This window comes from Oncorhynchus clarkii, chromosome 3 (genome assembly GCF_045791955.1).
Source record: "Oncorhynchus clarkii lewisi isolate Uvic-CL-2024 chromosome 3, UVic_Ocla_1.0, whole genome shotgun sequence".
Lineage (NCBI taxonomy): Eukaryota > Metazoa > Chordata > Actinopteri > Salmoniformes > Salmonidae > Oncorhynchus > Oncorhynchus clarkii.
The window spans coordinates 76,342,078-76,354,358 of NC_092149.1; the positions used below are offsets into that span (position 1 = coordinate 76,342,078).

The window sequence follows — 12,281 nt, forward strand, 5'->3', positions numbered from 1 at the left end:
AGCCAACCCTTTACCTTAGAACACACTGGAGTGGTTACAACAAGCCAACCCTTTACCTTAGAACACACTGGAGAGTGGTTACACAAGCCAACCCTTTACCTTAGAACACACTGGAGACACACTGGAGAGTGGTTACACAAGCCAACCCTTTACCTTAGAACACACTGGAGACACACTGGAGAGTGGTTACACAAGCCAACCCTTTACCTTAGAACACACTGGAGAGTGGTTACACAAGCCAACCCTTTACCTTAGAACACACTGGAGACACACTGGAGAGTGGTTACACAAGCCAACCCTTTACCTTAGAACACACTGGAGACACACTGGAGAGTGGTTACACAAGCCAACCCTTTACCTTAGAACACACTGGAGACACACTGGAGAGTGGTTACACAAGCCAACCCTACACACTTTACCTTAGAACACACTGGAGAGTGGTTAGTGGTTATAACAAGCCAACCCTTTACCTTAGAACACACTGGTGAGGAGAGTGGTTACACAAGCCAACCCTTTACCTTAGAACACACTGGAGACACACTGGAGAGTGGTTACACAAGCCAACCCTTTACCTTAGAACACACTGGAGACACACTGGAGAGTGGTTACAAAGCAACCCTTTACCTTAGAACACAACCCTTTACCTTAGAACACACTGGAGAGTGGTTACACAAGCCAACCCTTTACCTTAGAACACACTGGAGACACACTGGAGAGTGGTTACACAAGCCAACCCTTTACCTTAGAACACACTGGAGACACACTGGAGAGTGGTTACACAAGCCAACCCTTTACCTTAGAACACACTGGAGACACACTGGAGAGTGGTTACACAAGCCAACCCTTTACCTTAGAACACACTGGAGACACACTGGAGAGTGGTTACACAAGCCAACCCTTTACCTTAGAACACACTGGAGAGTGGTTACACAAGCCAACCCTTTACCTTAGAACACACCGGAGACACACTGGAGAGTGGTTACACAAGCCAACCCTTTACCTTAGAACACACTGGAGACACACTGGAGAGTGGTTACACAAGCCAACCCTTTACCTTAGAAAACACTGGAGTGGTTACAACAAGCCAACCCTTTACCTTAGAACACACTGGAGACACACTGGAGTGTGGTTACACAAGCCAACCCTTTACCTTAGAACACACTGGAGAGTGGTTACACAAGCCAACCCTTTACCTTAGAACACACTGGAGAGTGGTTACACAAGCCAACCCTTTACCTTAGAACACACTGGAGAGTGGTTACACAAGCCAACCCTTTACCTTAGAACACACTGGAGAGTGGTTACACAAGCCAACCTTTTACCTTAGAACACACTGGAGAGTAGTTACACAAGCCAACCCTTTATCTTAGAACACACTGGTGAGTGGTTACACAAGCCAACCCTTTACCTTAGAACACACTGGAGACACACTGGAGAGTGGTTACACAAGCCAACCCTTTACCTTAGAACACACTGGAGAGTGGTTACACAAGCCAACCCTTTACCTTAGAACACACTGGAGAGTGGTTACACAAGCCAACCCTTTACCTTAGAACACACTGGACAGTGGTTACACAAGCCAACCCTTTACCTTAGAACACACCGGAGACACACTGGAGAGTGGTTACACAAGCCAAACCTTTACCTTAGAACACACTGGAGACACACTGGAGAGTGGTTACACAAGCCAACCCTTTACCTTAGAAAACACTGGAGTGGTTACAACAAGCCAACCCTTTACCTTAGAACACACTGGAGACACACTGGAGTGTGGTTACACAAGCCAACCCTTTACCTTAGAACACACTGGAGAGTGGTTACACAAGCCAACCCTTTACCTTAGAACACACTGGAGAATTGGTTACACAAGCCAACCCTTTACCTTAGAACACACTGGAGAGTGGTTACACAAGCCAACCCTTTACCTTAGAACACACTGGAGAGTGGTTACACAAGCCAACCCTTTACCTTAGAACACACCGGAGACACACTGGAGAGTGGTTTCACAAGCCAACCCTTTACCTTAGAACACACTGGAGACACACTGGAGAGTGGTTACACAAGCCAACCCTTTACCTTAGAAAACACTGGAGTGGTTACAACAAGTCAACCCTTTACCTTAGAACACACTGGAGACACACTGGAGTGTGGTTACACAAGCCAACCCTTTACCTTAGAACACACTGGAGAGTGGTTACACAAGCCAACCCTTTACCTTAGCACACAATGGAGAGTGGTTACACAAGCCAACCCTTTACCTTGGAACACACTGGAGAGTGGTTACACAAGCCAACCCTTTACCTTAGAACACACTGGAGAGTGCTTACACAAGTCAACCCTTTACCTTAGAACACACTGGAGAGTGGTTACACAAGCCAACCCTTTACCTTAGAACACACTGGAGAGTGGTTACAACAAGCCAACCCTTTACCTTAGAACACACTGGAGACACACTGGAGAGTGGTTGCACAAGCCAACCCTTTACCTTAGAACACACTGGTGAGTGGCTACACAAGCCAACCCTTTACCTTAGAACACACTGGAGTGGTTACAACAAGCCAACCCTTTACATTAGAACACACTGGAGACACACTGGAGTGTGGTTACACAAGCCAACCCTTTACCTTAGAACACACTGGAGAGTGGTTACACAAGCCAACCCTTTACCTTAGAACACACTGGAGAGTGGTTACACAAGCCAACCCTTTACCTTAGAACACACTGGAGAGTGGTTACACAAGCCAACCTTTTACCTTAGAACACACTGGAGAGTGGTTACACAAGCCAACCCTTTACCTTAGAACACACTGGTGAGTGGTTACACAAGCCAACCCTTTACCTTAGAACACACTGGAGACACACTGGAGAGTGGTTACACAAGCCAACCCTTTACCTTAGAACACACTGGAGACACACTGGAGAGTGGTTACACAAGCCAACCCTTTACCTTAGAACACACTGGAGAGTGGTTACACAAGCCAACCCTTTACCTTAGAACACACTGGAGACACACTGGAGAGTGGTTACACAAGCCAACCCTTTACCTTAGAACACACTGGAGACACACTGGACAGTGGTTACACAAGCCAACCCTTTACCTTAGAACACACTGGAGAGACCGGCATGTTAATGTTCTAACTGGACACTATTGGAGTAAGCACTTTTTCTATTTCAGAAAGAGTGCATATGTGCGTGTGCGTGTGCGTGTGTGTGTGTGTGTGTGTGTGTGTGTAGGTCTCCTCTATGGTAGCCTTTCTTCCCCTCTAAGCCCCTTCATCAATATTCGACTCACTCACTGTGGTTCAACCACTGCCTTGACAGGGCAAAGTCCTGAGGAAAAACACACACACACATACACACACACACACACGGAGAGAGAGAACTTGGCACACTGCATTTTCCACTGCATGTCGGAATTGAATCAGATGCCTTTAGATTTCACAGCAGCTATGTTAACCTTGCTGTATTTGTGCAATTGGTCGAACTAGGCAAGATGTGTCAGGAAATAGTTTTACACTTTGTGACTAGGCAACTGCACAAAGCATGCCTTATATAACATTCAGTGCTTTATTCTGATCCATAGAGCAAGACATACCAATGAAATTCTAGATGTCAGTTGACAATGACATTTCCCATTCCAAATGCCTACCATAGTCTACTCTACAACTTTATATCAATTGAAAAAAATTAGACTATAGGCTAGTATGAATAGTTCCAGACTTTTATAGTTTGGCTAAGATCTATTTAATTTACTGGCCTCGTGACCACCTTGGTCTGTGGAACGCAGGCGCGCTCCAAACGCCTTTCTACATCCTGGTAGCGCGAGCTTCCCTCTCTGCCATCCTCTTCCTCGCGCAGAGTCTGCGATGTGCTGGCGGGCAGGAAGAAACTAGCGCCTCTAGAAAAATACTATCTCTCTCTCTCTCGCTCTCTCTATTTCACACACACACACACACGCTCACACACACCCTCTCTCTTCGAAGGTGGCAAGCTCACCACCTGCCCCCCCTTCCGTTGTCGAGTTTAATTGTAACAAATTAGCTTTGAGCTTTACAAGACCACGGATTGTTTTATCCTCTTAAAATCAGTTAGGCTACCCGCTCAAAACCGCGACAGAATGCAGGTATCGCCGAGGCGCTTGTTGAACGCGGTAGCGCACCATGAAAGAAGGCACTAGGACCGGGGAGAGTTCAATCTCAGCTAGGCAGACTATGAGCATCGCATCCACATAGCCGGGCTGTGGAGGAAACCCCCATCGGATCTGTCAATATAGGATACTTGCGATTATATCTATACATGCAGCCTCGTGGCGCAGCATAGTGGAGTGCGCGCCAGTGCGTTTGGGATGGTCGGGCACCCTTGGGAGAATTCCTGACCAAACCTCTTTTGGCGCAAAGCAAGTAGTCGAGTTTAGGTGGGAGTTCAATGGGCTACACGCTTCCATTTCCCGCCCCCCACCCCCTCTTCGTTTTATATGTCATTTTTTGACTTTTATTTTGTATTTGGCCATAATCATTTTAGCTTTTTTTCACAATTCCCTATTTTCTACATCTTAGTCTCGCGCGAGACAATTCACGTATGTTTTTGTGGGAAAGCATGGCACTTTCTTCATTCATTTGAGAAGAGAACAAGATTCACATCTTTCTCTTTGGATTAAACCGCTGTTTAGACCGCGGCTATCGCCTGAAAGGGTGAGCTGGTTGAAATACTTTTCTTCAGTGGCACCCTGATACTCCATGGAAACGTTTTCTCTCTGGCTGGTCCGTCGCTGTGATGTCCAAAGCTTTCCCCACTGACTGACAAACGCGATCGGACCATTTTGGAAAGCCATTTGAAGGTAAGCCAATTTCCCCTCAGCTCTCAGCCCTGTCTTGTTGCAGGCAGCCTTCCGCTCCAAACGTTTGATAAAGTTGATTGGCCCTTTATTAAGTTGTTTCTTCATTTGATTGCGTCAATGCATTGATGGATCTGGCTTCCGATGGACGGTAGAATTAAATAGGAAGTTGCAGCAGTTATTCTGAAAGCATTTCAGCAAATCACAGTATGTATCCAAGAGGGACGCGCATGGCCAGTCTGTGACTGTGTTGACTGTGACGGACCGGGGAATGGTTGTGTGAAGTTGAGCACCCGCTGCTGTTGCAGCACAGACTGTAATTAGCAGCCTACACGGTGGGAAATGGGGAGAACTGGGTGGTTCAGAACAAACATACAGACGTTCAGGCAACTGCTTTCTCTGGTTGCTAACGAGACTTCCCGTTTGTTGTTTTCTTAGAAAAACCCTTATACAATGCCTACCATCATTAATGTGGTAGATGCAGGTTGCTATGGTTTATAGAAGAGCTCAAGTGTGGTGATGGTAGAGGAGCCTATAGAGGAAACACTGCAGTGCAGTCTCACATATTGGCCCGCCGGTTTAGGGAAGCTCAGCGAGAGGATTTAGATAAAGGTGTAAACGAAGCGGCATCTTGTTCCCTGTAGGTAAACCATATGCTAAATCATGGCTGTGGGTACTGTATACTAACGGGACTCGTTTCAGGCAGGTACAAGCTTTTTTTTTGTTTCACCAGAGCAATATTAACTTTTTTCTCAATGGGATTTAGTCTCTCTCTCTCTCTCTCTCTCTCTCTCTCTCTCTCTCTCTCTCTCTCTCTCTCAGCTTGTGTCCTTGTGCGCTTGCATGTCCATTTTATGTATGTGTGGTGCGTGTAAACGTGTGTGTGGGTTGCGCCAGTCAGAGAGACAGAGAGAGATACTGCACAGCTGTATCGCGGTTTACTGGCAATAAAAACCCATGGGCTAGGCTACTTGCTCTTTTTATTTAGATGGCAATATGCAGGATTACCGGGTGAATAGGCTATCACATAGACCGTATTCGAATTTGATACTTTACTGAGTTCCCGATTGAGAGTATAGTTTCTGTGGTGTGATTCTGTGGTCGACAATTTTCCAAAATAATTGGGTGCCTGCCTGTCAGCGTTCTGCTGCTGTATAATAGCCTAGATGGTGGTTGTGTACAGTATATGTAGTGAGAGCTGTGTACATTCAGCCCGGTCGTTTACCAACCTCCTTCACACAGCGAGTCGCCGTGTGCCCCTAGGGAAAAAACTGCGCAACCCCCGGGGGTTTGGGGGCGTGGGGGGGGGGGGGGGGGGGTGCAAACGGGAGACATATGACGCAGGGATAAGGGTGGTTGATTGATGATGATCCTATTTCGGGAAGTGCGTCTCGATTAGAATGAATGGCGAGCCTCGCGACTGAATACCCAATAGGCTACCGAGCCTCGCCAAGCCCAACGGTCCTCAGACAGACGCAAACCCCAGGCGTTATCACTGTATTCATGTTTGTTATGGTGTTATTGCTGTTGGTTCGTGTCATGAGAGCAACATTTGAAGATGAGCGCAGTGAATAAAATGTATATGATATACCATGCAGTGTGGGCTATACACATTGCATAATCAAAACAAACAAGAAATATCTCGAAATGTAATCGAGTAAAGCCCAGACTACGTCCTACTTTTCCAATAATGTTTAGGATGTGCCCAGATTACCAGTCATGTGAGAAATCTCATTCCGAGAAAGCCAGAGAACGTTAACCAGATCAGACAGTGCTTTTAGTGAGTAGCTGACCGGCCTACCCAGCCGTGCTCGTCTTAATGTGCCAGAGGCTAGTTGGAGCTGGGCCATGTCTCACATTCAATCTCTCTCTCTCTCTCTATCTCTATCTCTATCTCTATCTCTCTCTCTATCTCTATCTCTCTCTCTCTCTCTCTCATTCACTCTCTCGCCCGTGCGCCAATGTTGCCCTCTTCTTTCACATTTTAAACTGGAATATCTATTGTGGAGTTTAAGGCCATATTTATAAATTACATGGAAATATGGATGTCTATAATGCAGTAGTATAGCTTACTCGAAATCTTTAGCGCAAATGCCCTGCACTTTTTGCGTGGCCTGCGTCACAGCTTGGTGCTGAAATGGATAGCTCCTTCTCGTTGGCTTACGCTCAGACACAGCGTAGTGACACAGCAGGTCACAACCGTTCACACAACAACGAATCAATGGAAAGACACTGACTCAGCCAATCCAATTGCAGAGATATTATACACCACAAACGTGTCTCTTTATGTGGCTTGTCCTACAGGAGGCATAATGAGATCTGTTTATAGCAGGTGTATTTAACATTTTATTTCACAGGGACCCCTCCCAGGCAAACCTGCAACCCAGAGACCCCGTCATATGTGAGCAAAACATGTATTTTTCATGCATCTTATCATCAGGTGGATGATAATGCACTGTAAAACTCTTCCCTGTAAATGTACAGCATTTTTCTGGCACCACAGTTGCCAGCTTAATAGCGTAATTTTTCTTCACAGCAGATATGCTTTAATATAGTTTATAGTACTATTTCTTTACTGTAAAACATATTACTCAGTAAAGTATTTACAGCAGGGATGCTGTAATATGTTTTACAGTATTACAAACTTACAGTATTAAACTGGCAACTGTGGTGCCAGTATAATGCTGTACATTTACAGGGTAATACCTACAGTAATATACAAATATTTTACAGTACTAAGCAGCATTGCAGGTTGTCTTTAGAAGACAGCTCCCTGAAATGTAATATTGTAAGAAAAACAATATGTGTACTATTACATATATATATATATATATATATATATATATATATATATATATATATATTTTTCTTCAAATTCATAACATGAATTGCACTTTAACCACAAAGAACAATATTTGAAAATAGCAACATTAGAATTCCAGATAGTAGGAAAGAGAGAGAGCGATACAGTGATAAGAACATAAAATACTGGACAATATTGTACTTCACCATACACAAACCAGTTCATCAGAATAGGTAATTCTTCAAAATGCTGGCCAATAATGTACTTCACCATACACAAACCAGTTCATCAGAATAGGTCATTCTTCAAAATACTGGCCAAAATGTACTTCACCATACACAAACCAGTTCATCAGAATAGGTCATTCTTCAAAATACTGGACAAAAAACCCACTCAAAACAGACCAATAAAAAATAGAAAAACAACAGACGAACAGGGAGAAACGTTTACATAAAACTATAACAAGAACTGCTTGCCTGCCTGTCATTTAGAGAGAAACCAGAGAGAGATCAAGAGAGAGAAAAATGCTGGATAGAGAAGAGCAGGCAGGGCTAGACTGGAGCCAGACAGGCACGCTACTGCAAGCCAACACAGGCTCCAGGATGGTGCTAGCCGAGCATCTGCTGACCTGACCCCCATGGCAGGATTTCTGAGAGAATGAGAGATGCAAACAAGTCTCGAATAAGTCTCTGTGGCGTGCAGATTATCACCCCAATCTTTGAAACTCTGGTCCTCCTTAGCTCTGATATGTCAACTAGGACAAACATGGATATAGAAAGAACGGAAAGAGAGAGATTGCTATTACTATCACCACTACTATCAATACTACTACTATTACTATAACTATTACTATCACTACTACTATCAATACTACTACTATTACTATTACTATAACTATTACTATCACTACTACTATCAATACTACTACTATTACTATTACTATAACTACTACTATCACTACTACTATCAATACTACTACTATTACTATAACTATTACTATCACTACTACTGTAGAAAAGGCCCATGGAGTTGGTGGAATACTCCTTTAATTCATTGCCATTTACTCAGCTGGACCAGGGGCGCTCTAATTAGGTCAGGTGGAAATGTCCGACAGATCTCAACTCCATAAAAGGAGGAAATTGCCATCGCCTGATCTCGCTGCTTTCTCTTCCTTAACTCCATCTGATCCAGAAGTTCTGTGCGTCCATGAATCCACGTAAGTCCACCGACTATGTTACCTTTCATCTGAATTATCTGTGGCGATCGAGAGAGTGGGCCATTCAGTTATTGTTTATAGGTTTTACCGCGGAGCGCGGCTTGGAGCGCACGCTTCAAACATATTGTGTAATGTGAATTGTCAATGATCACGGCCCTACGGATCCTCATAGGCCAATTATGCAATCGATATGGTTCATATGTATTGAAATGAATTATATGTACACATGAAGACAATTGAAAGAGTGAAATGAGAAACGTCATTGTTTGCTAACTGATTGACTTTGATGGGGATTATAGATTGTATAACCATTCACTGTTTGTATTCTTTCATGATTTATGATAAATAGTTACGAGCCTAAATGACTCGCGGATGATTACTATTGACTTAATGAACTGAACTGTTGACCTCCCTAACTTGTGTTAATAATGAATGATATGATTTGATCTTTGATTATGAATCTGATTGGATACATGTTATTTGTTTCCTTTGTGATGCAGCACAGACTACTCAGTAAATATACCACTTTATGGTTAAAGGAATTCCTGCCTCAGTCTCATCCATTCCTCTGTCACCTGACACGTGACCACCTGTTCACCTTCACTGTCAGTCATCCTACCTGTCCAGCTACTCACACAGATTCCACTAATCTTTCAACTACTATCAATACTACTACTATTACTATTACTATAACTATCACTAATACTACCAATACTACTACTATTACTATTACTATCACTAATACTATCAATGCTACTACTATAACTATTACTATCACTACTACTATCAATACTACTACTATAACTATTACTATAACTATTACTATCACTACTACTATCAATACTACTACTATTACTATTATAAAACCAATTCTTCCTTTGGCCGCCTCTCCTTCCAGTTCTCTGCTGCCAATGACTGGAACGAACTACAAAAATCTCTGAAATTGGAAACACTTATCTCCCTCACTAGCTTTAAGCACCAGCTGTCAGAGCAGCTCACAGATTACTACATCTGTACATAGCCCATCTATAATTTAACACAAACAACTACCCCTCCCCCTACTGCATTTATTTAATTATTTTGCTCCTTTGCACTCCATTATTTCTATCTCTACCTTGCACATTCTTCCACTGCAAATCTACCATTCCAGTGTTTTACTTGCTATATTGTATTTACTTCGCCACCATGGCCTTTTTTTGCCTTTACCTCCCTTATCTCACCTCATTTGCTCACATTGTATATAGACTTATTTTTCTACTGTATTATTGACTGTATGTTTGTTTTACTCCATGTGTAACTCTGTGTTGTTGTATGTGTCGAACTGCTTTGCTTTATCTTGGCCAGGTCGCAATTGTAAATGAGAACTTGTTCTCAACTTGCCTATCTTGTTAAATAAAGGTTTAATAAATAAAAAAATATAACTATTACTATCACTACTACTATCAATACTACTAATATTACTATTACTATCACTACAACTATCAATACTACTACCATTACTATTACTATCAATATTACTATCACTACTACTATCAATACTACTATCACTACTACTATCAATACTACTACCATTACTGTTACTATTACTATTGCTGTTACTATTACTATTACTTGCTGGGTAAAAAGGTAGATGACAACTGACAAATCCAGGTTCTGTGTTCATCAGGTGTGTGTGTTTGTGTACTTACATGTTGGAGTTTTTCCACTCCAACTCCTTCAGGTCTGCGGGGAAGCGTGTGACATGGGTCTTGCAGCTCACTCCTTCTTTTGCTGTGCATTTTGTAACAATGTACGCTGAAAGCCGGGAAGCATATTCAGGGAGTGAATACATTTAATAAATAAAAGAACAAAACAAGAAACACAAACAGCTCACCGACGTAGAACAGAAACACTGACGACCGGGGAAGAAACCAAAGGGAGTGACATACTGTACGCACTAGATACTCTAGGTACCACTTTACTATCTTTCTGTTCCACCTTAAATCAAATAATTGTGTTACCAAGCATGATCAGCCTTGGGGTGTCCGGCAAAGGAATTTGCGCCTCGACATCAACACGACTTGCAGACCTAAAATCACAAAACATTCATAAAAAAATATTCAAATCATGTGTAATAGTACAGTATAAACATAATGAATCATATACACACTTTATAAAACAACTATTCCTTATATCTGCCAAGAGGAACAGAGATTCGTCCTTCTCTTTGAAGTGGGTCATCAACAAAAGAATGGCAGCAGTGGCTGTTAGATCGTCATTGCCTCTGATGTTACGGGCAAATTCATTCAGCAGGCACTGCATCTGTCTCTACTTGGTCTTTTGGCTTTAAAAAAAGTTTACAATTCTCTCACACTTGTTCAGGAGAGCTTGAGTCAGGCGACTGTCAATCTCAAGGCCAGTATTGAAGTGGTTGCAGAGCCATAACTTGGTGAAAAAGAAGGGGCCTTTGTTCCTGGAGGACACTGACTCTTGGAGGATGACAAGTGTTGAACATGTGCTGTTGATAAGTGTATGTCAGCTTCATCAGGTCCTCCACTTGTCCCTTGTCTGCACCTCTGGGGCCCACACAGCTCAAAATGGTTGCCATCACTTGTCTCTTGTTCTACAGGGAGTCGTGGGGTTTCTTTCTCTGCAAGGTCCTGTGGTTGCCAGTTGATGCAGCCATATCTGTCGACATTGGTTCTTGCTGTTTTTGCCTGTCCGCTGATGTCCCTTCCCTCTTCATAGCTCCTCTTGGGTCTACTGATTCTATCTACAGTGCAGTTACAATGTATAGGCTCCACTCTGGTCTTAATCTTAGTGAACAGGAAGTGGTACCCACTGGCAAGTGGTTCTCCTTCCTCAGTCAGGTCTTCAAAAGTCTTTGGGTACTGGATTTTGCAATTTCACTGTATACAGCCTTGTTGGGATTGGGGCAGTGCTCACGCATGGCGTCGACAGTCTCCCTCACCATCTGCCACCTACCTGCTGCTTCTACACTATATATTTGGGTAATGGCCTGCTTGAGGCTGGGGGGCATCCTCTGCCACTTCCAGCTACCAGCCAGCCTGCAATAGGAAAATTACACTACCCCCAGCCACCAAATTGCATGCACACACCTGAAGAGCTATCAAGCTATACCATGCAACTCATGCCAACCACACAATCTCAATAAAAACATGTGTAACATATCAGTCTGTGCTAATTTATTTAATTCATTAACAAGGATAGCAGTAGCAGGGGGAATATTCCACTATACTTCTGCTAAGTCACACACACACCCAGACTGAATAGAGCTAACCAGAGATATTTAGAGAAAGGTGTCCAAGGGAGTTCCTAATCTCAGAGCTAGCTGACGTTAGTAAGCACAATTCATCCTTTCATCTGAGATGGCTCTCATGCCAACTACAGAATCCCTGAAAGATGATAAATCCCAAGGCAAAATGTCA

General features: G+C 43.2%; 1 protein-coding gene across 1 annotated transcript in view; it reads left to right on the top strand.

Moving 5' to 3' along the window:
- Window positions 1-4,778: 4,778 nt before the first annotated feature.
- The window catches only part of LOC139406146 (interleukin-1 receptor accessory protein-like 1-B), a 418,506-nt gene continuing 411,003 nt past the window's right edge, over window positions 4,779-12,281 (top strand). Inside the window, exon 1 of the mRNA XM_071148631.1 lies at window positions 4,779-4,837. The gene's annotated coding sequence lies outside the window, so the exon portion shown is untranslated. The remainder of the gene's footprint in view (window positions 4,838-12,281) is intronic.